The sequence below is a fragment of the Asparagus officinalis genome, chromosome 8 (genome assembly GCF_001876935.1).
Source record: "Asparagus officinalis chromosome 8, Aspof.V1, whole genome shotgun sequence".
NCBI classification, from domain to species: Eukaryota; Viridiplantae; Streptophyta; class Magnoliopsida; order Asparagales; family Asparagaceae; genus Asparagus; species Asparagus officinalis.
In genome coordinates, this window is record NC_033801.1 from 33,640,643 (window position 1) to 33,654,585 (window position 13,943).

Sequence of the window (13,943 nt, forward strand, 5' to 3'; positions counted from 1 at the left end):
TGACGTCGAGGAGTTCAAAAATCAAATCCCGTAAGCCCCTCTGCAGACAACCTGTCATTGCAGGGAGAAGACTTAGAGGTCTTCCGTGAGCCAGAAGAACGGCTGGGTAGACTACCTTAACCAAGATTGATTCGACTGGTTTCGTCGGCACGACGCACCGCTTCAACCATAGCATCAAGAAACCAGCAAGAAGGGCAATGTCAGAGATAGGAATTGCAGCTTGATGATGAAAACTTTCAAATTCGCTGTCAGCTTCAAACCCATCTTCTAAACACCTGTTCCTATAAATAGCATTAGGAGCCTTGATGCGGGCTTTAATACTCTTAGCAGAGCTTACAGCAAGTCGGGTCACCATCAAGTTTTTCTGACCCAGGTTCTGAAATAAGTAATCTGCCCAGGCAGTATGCATAAGACCACCACCACGCATCCCAGCGACTTGAGCACAGATGTAGAAATGACATATCAACTCCCAAAAGGTGCTGTATATCTCTGGATGAGCAGTCTTCAGGAGGGAGAGTTCTTCGGTGGTGGGAATAAATTCTTCATATGGCGTTTGCCCGAAGGATAATCCCAATATCGCATGTATCTCATGGAGAGCAAATCCCAACTCCCCAACAGGTGTGAAAAAGGTGCAGCTATCCGGATTGTACCGCTCTAGCATAGCAAAGAAGCAGGGATAGTTCTGAATGATCCCGCGTCTTGTAGCTTGTACTGGTATCGTGAGGCCAGACTGAGCAAGGGGATCCTTAAGTTCTTTCAGAACAAAATCTACCATCTGGGTCCACCAGCCATCTTCTCCAGAAAATAACCAGCCAGGAGAACGGAAGGCTTGTGTAGGAAATTCGCCTCGGGCAACAATAAACTGGCGCACGAAAATGTTCGCTGGAAGAGGTGCCTCCTGAGCAAAGCCCTTTCTCTCAAAACAACCAGGTCTCAGATCCAAATGAGATGTTCTCTTTTTCCTTAACAAGATTGAAGGCCAAGCCCCTACGACCACCGACACTCAGGTAGTATGAAAGCGGGTACATTCTCTTTATGCTTGGAAGAAAAAGCAACTGATCATCGACTCTTCGCAGCATCCGAGAATCTTTGACATACCCAACTTGTCCATCGGCGGATATATGGTCTCCGAATAAAAATGATTGTTTGACGAACTGGTCCAAACCCGCAGGAGTGTCTAGATCCACGTCAATGATCAGAGCCCTAAGGGTGGAACACCCAGCAAACCTAATTAAATGTGCCCGCTCCAAGCTAGGAAAAGTGCATAGAGGAATTTCTCTACGAAGCCCAAAAGCTCTCCCCACTTCTGGATCGTCAGTGTAGTTGAAATGCTGCTCCGGCAGAAGTGGCACATTAGGAAAAAGCACTGTAAAATCAGAAGCAATAGTTAGTAGTAGAAATATGTTGCTAACACGAAATAAACACGAAGGATAAATTCTACGTGCCAAGCTTTAAATACAAGTTTCAACCCTTGTATCAATATTTGAACGCAGAGGTTAAACCCTGCGTTGTAATATTTGAACGCAGAGCTTGTATCAATATTTGAACGCAGAGGTTAAACCCTGCGTTGTAATATTTGAACGCAGAGGTTAAACCCTATGTTGTAATACTTAAACGCAGAGTTTAAACCCTGCGTTATGATATTCAGACGCAGAAGCCAAGTCCTGCATTCAAATTTCATACCCAAACATAGGAGTCTTAACTCTATGTTTCCTCAAACACAGAGTCCTAAGTCTGCGTTTTCAATTTTAACACAGAGTCCTAACTCTGCATTCCCAATTTTAACATAGAGACTTAGCTCTATGATTCCTAAACGCAGGGTCCTAAGTCTGCGTTTTTTGATTTTAACACGGAGTTGTAACTCTGTGTTTCAGACAGAAACGAGTCATCTTCCTCGTTGATGAGAACCCATCTAGGGTTTTTAGAAAACTTGTCGAAACAAGTCGCCATGGCTACCACTTACCACAGCAACGAGGTCCATGTGACAGCGACGGTGGTATCGAAGCGCTCGTCGGAGCCGCGACATCGCCGGTGTTCTCGGTCGGCGACGCTTCCAAAGCCGCCTTAGCGGCCTTCTTGGAACCCGCACTCATTCTCCTGGGCGCCATGCGGATGGTTAATTGGAGAAGACGGAGTTCGTCGGAAAATTGACCGAAATTCAAATGAGAAATCTCGTTCTTGGAACTAAGCAAGGCAAAAGAGTCGAATGACTCCTGATGTGACCTTACATGCCTATTTATAACAGCCATCAAGCTGTTAAATCGGTTCGGGACTCTAAGAAAGGATCCCAAACGATTTTAAAATGCAATCTTTTTGCGTTAATTGATAAGTTCGATTAGATCTTAACGCAGAGTTCACTTCTGCGTTCAAGTCCCAAATGCCAGGCCTAGCCCTGCGTTATAAGAGTTCTTAACCTTGCGTTTCGAACCTTCAACACAAAGGTCACCCCTGTGTTGTGATTATTTAAAACAAAGGTTCCGTCTTTGTATTGGCAAAACATGATACTTATTTCTTAAGTTCATGAACTCTTTTAGCATGGCATTGTTAAACTTCTGTATTTCCTCAGCAGAGTTTAAATCCCCGTCAGGTTAATATTACGCCACAGACAGATGTCATCCCCACAGAGCTTGAATTTAGTTTACAACGTTGTAACAGTAATTCCTCTGTCAAAATCCACTTATTGATTATCATTAAGGGAACAATAGGTCTCCAAAATCATTCAAATCATGATCAATTTACTAACTCTCCCTAACAGAGTAGTAAATACTCAGTTTATCAACTCCTTTCAATGGGGTGATAAAATTCCACAATCTTGTTCAAATCACAAGCACCACAACTCATCACTTCGATGATAAATCTGTTAGCAAGTCCTCCCTAGCGAGACACTACAATTTTCTTCTTGTCACGTTAACACTACACCTCTGACAAAAATCCACTTATCGACTTTCTCTAATAGAGCGATAAGTTCTCAAAATTGCTCTTATAGCAATATTCTTCTTGTAATGTTAACACTACACCTCTGACAAAAAATCCACTTATTGACTCTCTCCAATAGAGCGATAAGTCCTCAAAATTGCTTTTTATAGCAATATTCTTCTTGTCACGTTAACACTACACCTCTGACAAAAATCCACTTATTGATTCTCTCCAATAGAGCGATAAGTCCTCAAAATTGCTTTTTATAGCAATATTCTGCTTATCACGTTAACACTACACCTCTGACAAAAATCCACTTATCGACCCTCTCTAATAGAGCGATAAGTCCTTAAAATTGCTTGTTATAGCAATATTCTTCTTGTCATGTTAACACTACACCTCTGACAAAAAATCCACTTATTGACTCTCTCCAATAGAGCGATAAGTCCTCAAAATTACTTTTTATAGCAATATTCTTCTTGTCACGTTAACACTACACCTCTGATAAAAATCCACTTATCGACTCTCTCCAATAGAGCGATAAGTCCTCAAAATTACTTTTTATAGTAATATTCTGCTTGTCACGTTAACACTACACCTCTGACAAAAATTCACTTATCGACTCTCTCTAATAGAGCGATAAGTCCTCAAAATTGCTTGTTATAGCAATATTCTTCTTGTCACGTTAACACTACACCTCTGACAAAAATCCACTTATCGACTCTCTCCAATAGAGCGATAAGTCCTCAAAATTACTTTTTATAACAATATTCTTCTTGTCACGTTAACACTATACCTCTGACAAAATCTACTTATCGACTTTCTCCAATAGAGCGATAAGTCCTTAAAATTGCTTTTATAGCAATATTCTTCTTGTCACGTTAATACTACACCTCTGACAAAAACCCACTTATCGACTCTTTTTAATAGAGCGATAAGTCCTCAAAATTGCTTCTATAGCAATATTCTTCTTGTCACGTTAACACTACACCTCTGGCAAGAATCCACTTATCACTCTCTCCAATAGAGCAATAAGTCATCAAAATTGCCCTGATCACAATTTCTCGCATATCATGATCTATTGACTCTTTCCAATAGAGCAATAGATTCCTAAATCTCTGTTAGGTTAACAAGCCACCTCTAACAGTTCTAACCCGTATGAACCAGTTAATTCTTCTACAAATGAATAACGAGTGTTCATATACCCGTCCCCAACAAGTTAAAAATTTTCTAGAATCATCTTAGATGATGGTAAAGAAAATTAAAAAAAAAATTTGGGCGTTTTCCCCATAGTTTCATTGTTGCAAGTCAGAACACGACACATGTAATAAATAGAGACAAACCAGAATCACTCTTTTTATTTTGCTCAGAAATATTAAGGAGTGATACAAAAACCCTGTTCTTATCAAGCAAAAAGAACAATACATGATTAAGCCTCTGGATCAGTAAAAGTGAAATACGCAAGCCGCGATTTAATAGCGGAGAGCCTTTCTTCGTGAGCGGCCTGCACCATCACCTCGGCTTTCTTCCTAAGGGCGCTTTCGTCCGGCTTAATTGCATTAGCTTGCTTTTGGAGAAGTTCAAGGTTCTGCACCGACGAACGGTAAGTGGCATAAGTTTTCACGCTTTCTAGTGTGAGCTTTTTCAAGATCTCTTCCTCTCACGCGAGCTCGGCCTCGTGTCGAGCCAACTCCACCTTGAGGCGATTAATTTCTGCACGAGACATTTGTATAGCAGCACCAGAAGCATCCACAGCATGTTGCTTCTGAATGCATTGCCCCTGTAAGGATGCAATTTCAAGCTCCCTTTCAGTGATGGCTTCTTGGAAAGTTTCGTATTGGCGGGCCGCTTCAACTTGAAGATTATTAAAGACTAAAGCAGCCTGAGCAGCAAGATCAGCTCGATGCAATTCTTCCAAAGCCCTCAGATAGATTATTAAAGACTAAAGCAGCCTGAGCAGCAAGATCAGCTCGATGCAATTCTTCCAAAGCCCTCAGATCTTTTTTCAACCGAGAGATGCCTTCGGAACAATGCTAGAACAATCGAGCGTCATCCACATATCGAATGCCGTTCAAAGAGTTCATGAGTATTGGTTTGAAAAAATCAAACGAAGCTCGTCCAGCACTGATCTCCTCAATTGCTATCTTCATCATATCTTCCAACGGTCATAGAAGAACTTTTAGAAGGGAAGGGATGACCACTGGACTTAGAGACTTCATCGAAGATGTCGATGGGGAGCCTAAAATCATAGACCCTGGTGCGAGAACAGTGGGTGATGATCGGGAAGAAGCCGGAGAAGCCATTGTGATGTCCAATTGTGAAGGACTGGAGGGTAGAGCCATAAGCGCCCCTGTATGGGCTAAGCTCAACACAATCTCTGTCCCCACAGATTTGAGGGGAATCGTTAGCGAAAGAGGTTCTTCTTGCAAAGAGCTTGTGGTCACCGACAGTGATTCAGAGGGAGGAACGTCTACTGCTTGTGGATTTAGAGACGATGACGCATCAGCAACCCCATGAGTTGGAGAACCTACACAAAAGAACAGTCAGTATAAAAGAAAGAAATACCAGAAAAATCAGAATGTGTAATTTCTACCAGTAGGGTAAAAAGGAAGATAACCAGACGCCTTGTCAGAAGTGGGTGGTGGCGGATCAGCCTAGCCAGCGGAATCGTCACCATCACTTTCCTCCTCATCAACATCATCATGGTGAGATGAGCTTCCATAGTCTAACGGTTCGTCATCGTCTGCAGCTGGAAGTTCCGAAGAACTCGCAGTCGTATCCACTTTAGTCATTCGGCCAGTCGTTGGACAAGGGATAACAGCCTCTGAGTGTGGCAATAGTGCAGAGGAAGCGGGTGACTGACTCTCATTAACATTTGCAAGTTCATCTGTCACCAGTTCGCCTGTAGGCAGTTTAACCCCTTCAGATGGTGACATCGCAGGCAGTGCCCCTGCAGATGAAGGAATAACACCTGGACCTAGCTCTGGAAAAGGTGAAATGTCAGGAGAGGCCTCCATATCCCCAATCAGGGATTCATCTCCACCCTAATGTCAGGAGAGGCCTCCATATCCCCAATCAGGGATTCATCTCCACCCTCTTCCGGGTCCAAAGGACATTGAGAAGAGAATTCTTGGATTCATCTCCACCCTCTTCCGGGTCCAAAGGACATTGAGAAGAGAATTCTTTAGAAAATGTAGCACCCCCAGAATGAGGACCTGTGGGATCGTGATGACTTGCAGCAGCTGGCTCTTGTTCTTCCTCTCCACCGGCAGATTTAAAAGCGTCCGCCATCAACTTCTCAGCAGGAGGGTCCACTAACAGTTTCTTGCGAGTATGTTTCTCGTACTGAACTTCTTCGGCTTCGGTAAGAACCCTCTTTCCAGCTGCCTTGGTTCTTGAAGTATCAGGAGCCTTAGGGCTTGCTATTGGAGCACTCTCCGGCCCCAGATCTCCCTCTCCTCCTCCTCCTTCAGTCTCACCTTCGAAGGATAAGAACTCATTGATTCCCTTCAGACGAGATACCCGGGCCCCTCTTCTAGACGAGTACATCTTCCTAATTTCTCGTAGCCCCGACAAATTCAACCTGTAATCAGGTATCTTGGAGGCTGTATGATACCAGTTACAAAAAGAAATAGATGAAAGAGAATTGGGCGTCTTGTGGGGTAACCTAAAGGTAGCTCCAGTGCAGCCTGCAGTAGAGTAGTACCAGGCCCTAGCTCCTTCGTATATGTTACCAACAATTGCAAGGTGACTCCGGGGATTCCCAACATATAATTGGTCGTACCCGAACTGGCGAGCAAACCGATACGGCTGATACGGCTCAATTATGCATTTGTCATTTTGCCTAAAGAGGAGATAACCTGGTCTAATGTTCAAGAGCCAGTGGAAGACCCCTCCATCTAAGCGAGTAAAACCATCTGAACCAGCCGTATCTTGGAACACTTGCCCATAGTCACCACCTTCAAAATCTGGGAAACAGCGGAATAGTTGATAATTGAGGTCTCTCGACAAAATCTGACGGACCCTCACGACATACGTGCCTTCCCAGGAAGCTTCTTCCAATCGCTGCACAAAAGGGGTGAACCCCTCATCCGATGGAGACGGGGCACTCATCAACAGAGGGCAATGAGATACGTACCATGCCATCAAATAGGTATATGGCAGAGGAACTCGAGGATTTGGTGTCACCAGACTCTTCTTTCCTTCAGATTCTACCTCCTTCACCTGAATGAATTCGAGGCACAACTCCCTCAAGCCATGCTGTAAACAGCAAGTCATAGCTGAAAGCAAGTTCACAGGTCTCCCGTAAGCTAAGAGGACAGCCGGGTAGACTACCTCTATCATCACAGCATCTATGGGCCTCGTAGGGACGACACATCGCTTGAGCCACAACATGAGGAAGCCGACCAACAAGGCCTTGTCAGAAATAGGCACAGCAGCCTGGTGATGGAAACTTTCGAACTCAGTCTGTGCAGGGAAGTCCTCTTCCAATCCCTTGTTGACATAATGAGCAGTAGCATCGTTGATCAGAGTTTGGATTGTCTCAAAGGCTCTCGCGTTCCAACGAGACACATCAGCAGTTTTGTGAGATAAGTTCTAGAATAGATAATCAGCCCAGGATAGCTGCTTTATACCACATCCTCGGGCCCCCGTTAATTGAGCACAGATTTAAAAATGACACATCACCTCCCATAGAGTGTCATTGACGTCAGGATGCTTCTCCTTCAAAATCCTGAGCTCGTTTGATCCTGGGACGAATTCTTCATAGGGCAAATCTCCAAAAGGAAGACCCGAAACATCATACATTTCGTGGAGGGCAAACCCTAATTCCCCCACTGGTGTGAAGAATGTACACGTCTTCGGGTTATAGTTCTCCAGAACGGCATAAAAATTGTAATAGTTGTAGTCAATACCATGTCTGGTAGCTATTACAGGACAAGCAAGCCCAGACTGAGCTAAAGATCCCGCTAACTCTGTTATTACAAAGTCCGTCATTCGTGTCCACCATGCTGCAGAGTGTACCCATCCAGGAGCCCTGAATACTGAGGAGGAGAACTCTCCTTTTGCGGCCATAAATCTTTGCATAAAAGTATTGGACGTACTAGCTGTTTCTCCCAAAGGATACCCCCGTGAGAATAAGCAGGGCTCCAAGGCGGACACTTGTCGATTGTAACCTACCGTGTGCACGCCCGTGTAGGTCAAAGCCCCGATAGCTACTCCATCTTGCTCCCGGACAAGGTCCCAATCCATATGTCGAGGGACGGAAGCACACTGATAGTAAGCGATAGGAAACATCCTATGCATATCAGGGAGAAAGAAACAGTGATCTCCTATTTGCCTCAACCACTTATAGTGGCCGCCAGTCACGATTTCTTTTTTGATGACGACATGATCGCCAAACAGGAATGCTGGTTTAGTAAGTTTTTTACGAGAGTCGATTTCAAATTTGGCGTCCGTCACCAAAATCCTGAGTACAGCTGGGCTTGGATTGGAAATCAGGGTAATACGATCCTTGTCTGCATCCTGAAAAATTGGGAGTTCCTGGCGCAGATTGAATTGCATATTGGAATCGACACCACCTTCGTGCCCGAAATGGTGGCGAAGAGTAAGAGGTTCGCGGGAGTAGGGCACTGCAAAAAGAGAAAAGTACTCAGTTAGTCAATGAGGAAATAAAAACTAAAGGGAACTCTAATCAAATCTCTAGAAAGAGAGAAAGCTTTCAAGCGCACAGTTCAAATATGGCGTTCAGAAGTTTATTAACGCAGAGGTCGAACTCTGTGTCAAGCTCCTAAACGCACAGTTCAAAAATGGCGTTCAAAAGCTTATTAACGCAGAGGTCGAACTCTGCGTCAAGCTTCCAAATGCACAGTTCAGATTTGATGTTAAAAGTTTATCAACACAGAGGTCGAACTCTGCGTTAAATGTCCAAACGCACAGTAACGACCTGGCGTTAAAGTTTGTCAACGCAGAGATCGAACTCTGTGTTAAATTTCCCAATGCACAGTTCAGATCTGGCGTTAAAAATTTGTTAACGCAAGGGTCAGGCCCCAACGTTTCAAATTCAAAACACAAAGCCCCAACTCTGCATTACAGAATCAAAACGAGTCGTCTTCCTCGTTCACAAGAACCCATCTAGGGGTTTCAAAGAAATCACTGAAGCAAGTTTGGTGGCCGTGGAGTTCCGTACTTACCACCGACGAGGGAAGCCTCTGACGGTGGCGTTACGGTAGCGGTTGACATGGGACGGGAAACAGTCTTCTTTTTCGGACCCATGGAAGATGAAGATCAGAGAGGATGAACAGGATTCGCTGGAGTAAGAAAACGAAGAGTCTTTGTTAAAAATCTTTCGAAAAAAGGGGAGGCAAAAAGTCAGATGACTTCTGATTTGACCTTTAACGGTCTATTTATAGACAGCTATGAGCTGTCAAATCGGGGCGAGATTCTAGGCCCAGAATCCCGCCGAACATGGCCTGTGCGTCAGCGTTACTTGAACTTCTGAACGCAGAGTTTAACCCTGCGTTTTAATGTTTTAGCACAAGGAAATTTACCTGTGCGTCTACATTAATTGAGCTCCTGAACGCAGGATTCAACCCTGCGTTTCAATTCGATAATACAGGAAATCTACCTGTGCGTTCTGACTCAACCAAACGAATTCCTCTATGTTTAAAGCCAAGACATGGTTCCAAATAAATAGAGGGAGTCTGATGGCAGCTGTCAAAGTGACTAAGGCCGAGAAGAAACAGACAACTCCACTGTGGAGCCTATTGGATGGGTACAGGCAGATTATAACCAGCAATACGAAGGCCGATTCGACCAAGTACGCAAACCATTCATCTAAGTGGCTTAATATTCCAACAAAGAGTGAGTTGAGCTGATCAAGAAAAAAAATAGAGTAAGAATCTCCTGAGGTTGTCCTCCTAACCACAGTTAGGATAAAGCCCCACCCATGTGGGCTTGCGATTCTCCCTGTCTATGACAATGGATCTGTCTTAAGCCTAGAATTACTCAATCTCACGAAAGACAACCTCACTGACAAGCTTCGCTATCCTTCACTCTCTCTTACCTAACTCTTGCAGCTGCGCTTCACACGTTCGTCAATGCCTACAAGAACGTCCTTGATGTTGCTTTTATCTCTGTTGTATCTATTGAGAACGCTACTGTTCTTGCCTCTAAGGAAAAAAAAAAGAGAAAAAGGACGAGCCTGTCGACGAGTTAAACGATGACTTGGGCTTTAGTTTGTTTGACTAAGCTCGTTGTTATCAGGACTCAAAAGCTATCTTGTTTGGTTTGAGGAAACAGGATTTCAGCATTCCAACAACTAAGTTCGACAATGTCTTCAGATTAGACGGAATGAGCAATCGATTTACTAAATTTTGGGATCCAAAGTATTCCGAAAATTCGTTCCAGTCAACCGCAAACTTTCGAAAACTTTGGAGGGGGTTCTGTAGGCTGTCTAAAAAATCACAATGGATAGCTAATCCCTATTAAGCCCTGACAACGGAAGTTACAATCGGACGACTTTCTAATCACTACAGCCGTAACTCTACAATCGCTACAAACACAGCCTTATCTCTGAGATGATTGATCTTGATGGCTACGACAACAACATGACTAATATTATATTAGCAACTGTTAAAGATGCTGATGAGCAGCATAATGATTTCAGAAATAAAAAGTTGGACTTAGTTGGTGAGTTGCTTGGTAGAGAGCTATGGGCAAATATTCGTCTAAAAGTCACTATGGATGATTGATTCCCGTCAAGCTTCAACAAGGAAATCTACAATCAAATAGCTTTCGGGCCGACAAATGAAGGTTGCAAATAGGGGACTTTTCACACAGATCGAGAAGAGTTACAATTCAACGACACTTCCGACAGCTAATGAAAACTCTACTCAGTTACCTTCATAATCAACAGTGAGAGTTACAATCTGACGACTCTCATATCCCATAACAGGCAAAGATCAATAAACAGTAGCCTTTGCATGTTATAATAGACGAGGTTACAAGTCAACAAACCTTTCTCAAACGCAGAACTCACTTTTGCATTTCTCAAATTCAAAACGCAAGGTCCACATCTGCGTTTCCCAAGTTCAAAATGCAGACGAACTGAGCGTTCTTCAACAGACGTCCAACTCTGTAATGCAGAGTTAAAACACAAAACGCACGAACTGTGCGTTCTTTGGCAAAACACTTAACACTGCATCCCAAATCCAGGACGCAGAGTTGAGAACTTGACACACGAGCGGCCTGTGCGTCTCAAATCTCTAACATAGATTTAACTCTGCGTCTCAAGCCTTGGACGCAGAGTTAAAGCCCAAAACGCCAACTGGGGTGTTTTGACTTGTTCAAACACAAGTCGAACGGCCCCGAAACCGTTATCCCACGTTCTGAGGGATTTTCGCCCACTTAGGAGCGGATTTAAGGGTTGGTTACAACCCTAATCCCCCTATAAATAACCAACTTACTCAATTGAATAAAGGGTTGACGTGTGCTGGCATCAAAACCGTATAAGGTTAACAAATCTCAACAGCTTAACCGCACAGAGAAGGCGATTTTCCAAGAGATTAAAGAACTGATCAGCAATCAGTTAATCAAGTCTTGAAGAATCCCTCCACCAACGGCAAATTTACTTGGCTCTTAACCGAATCTTCGGTTCTAACAACTCTGTAACGAAGTCTCAACTCACTCTGAGTTCTGAAACTCGTTTAAGAGTTCTTAATTAGACTTGCAACACAAGCTAATTACACTAATCAATCATTCGGTTTTCAACTTGTTCTGAGTTCTTTACACTCGTTAAGAGTTCTAAACCGAATTCATCAAACAAATCAATCGTTCCAGTGAATCAAGATGGTCGGATCGTTAACGGAGAGCAAGTTTGACACAATCAATCGAAGTAGGCACTCCATCGCTACCAAGAAGAACCCAGTTTTAAACAAAAAGGAGAATTAAATTCATTCTCCTCTTTTTTATAATCGGAATCCAAATTGTAATTGATTTTGAGAGGAATACAAGTCAAATTTTCTTTCATTGTCTTTTTACTGCAAACTTCTAACAAACATCACGTTAACATCATACCTCTGACAATCCACTTATCAATCCTCCTCAATAGGATGATAAGCCTACAAAGTTGCTCCAATCGTAATACATTCTCTTGTCACGTTAACATCATACCTCTGATAATTTTACTTATCAATCCTCCTCAATAGGATGATGAGTCCACAAAGTTGCTCCGATCGCAATACTTTCCACTTATCGACTCTCATCAACAGAGCGATAGGTCCTCAAAGTTGCTCCGATCGCAACACTTTCCACTTATCGACTCTCGTCAACAGAGCGATAGGTCCTCAAAGTTGCTTCGATCGCAACACTTTCCACTTATCGACTCTCGTCGATGGAGCGATAGGTCTATAAAAATACTGTTAGGTTAACATCATACCTCTAACAGTCAAACCCCCCCAATGAACTTGTTAATCCTTTTTCAATAAGAATAGCAAGTTGTCATTATAAAATCCCCAGCGGATTAAATATTTTCTAGAATTATCCTAGTGATAATAAAGAAAATTTCTAAATTTCACTCTAAGTGAAAATTCATGCCAAGTTAATATTACACCTCTGGCGCTTCCAACTTTCTTTCAGTGTTTCAAGTAACACAGGAAGAAATAACGATAAAGTCTACGTATTCAACATTGTAACACCAAAATCCATGCCTTTTATGCATGGGGGACTTTATCTCGATCCCTAATTAGAGATAAGTCTACGCCTAACACGCGTTGCCGGTTAGTCTTTTACCGTGAAAAGGACATCAAAATCCATGCCTCACACGCATGGGGGACTTTATCTCGATCCCTAATTAGAGATAGGCCTATGCCTAACACGCGTTGCCGGTTAGTCTTTTTCCGTGAAAATGACAAAGTCTATGTATTCAAAATCATAGCATCAAGTCTAAGAGGGTTCATTCTCTTAGTACAATGTTATATGTGGAACAGACTTAGACAATCCACATGCTAGTCCGACTCAAACGGTAGTCGGTAAAGGCTTATCAAATCTGTTGATGGCTGAGGGTTTGCCAAAAATCCTATGCACGTTTGCAGGCCCATCAGCTTAATGGATGTGAGCCGAGACTTAAAACAGATGAGCCAAAGACAAGTCTCAAAGACTTAGTCAAAAATGCACGGAAGCCACTTCCATGTCTTAAGTCAGAACGTTAAGGTCAGACCCACGATGCAAAAACCAAACGCCGAGGTCACACCCGTGTTCCAAATTCAACATGCAAGGGCCACCCCCACAGTCCAGAAGCAGGATTATGGCGCATACCTTCACACAGGTCCTACGTGGCAAATCCCTTCAACCAAGATGCCTTCGAAGCAAGTGCAGAGAACAAATCCTTTACCACAAGGAATCAACAGCTCCAAGATCAGAGTTGAGATCCAAAGTATTCCGAAAATTCGTCCCAGTCAACCGTGAACTTTTGAAAACTTTGGAGGGGGTTCTGTAGGCTGTCAAAAAATCACAATAGATAGCTAATCCCTATCAAAACATCGATGATGAAAGTTACACTCTGACGACTTCCAGAAGGTTACAATTTGAAGACTTTCACACAGACTGATGAAGGTTACAATCTGACGACCTTCGCAACAACTGATGAAAGCTCTAATCAACAGCCTTCACAATCAACATCGAGAGTTACAATCTGACGACTCTCACATATCAAAGAGCTAAAGCAAAGATTACAAAACGACGATCTTTGCAACGCTCTGACAGAAAGAGACTACAAATCGACGGTCTCTTCAAACCAAGACGTGGAAGTCCTCCCCGCGAACCAGCATCAAGACGCACCATGTTCATAGCCACGAACGCAGCTCAAGCGCAACCTCCAAAGCTGCCAACGCAGCTTCCATCCGCTGGCAAACGCAGCTCTTAAATCCTGCCAACGTACTACCAACACAGCTTCCAAATCGCTGCAAACACAGCTTCCAAATCGCTGCAAACACAGCTTCTAATTGCTGCAAATGAGTTTCCAGACGCTA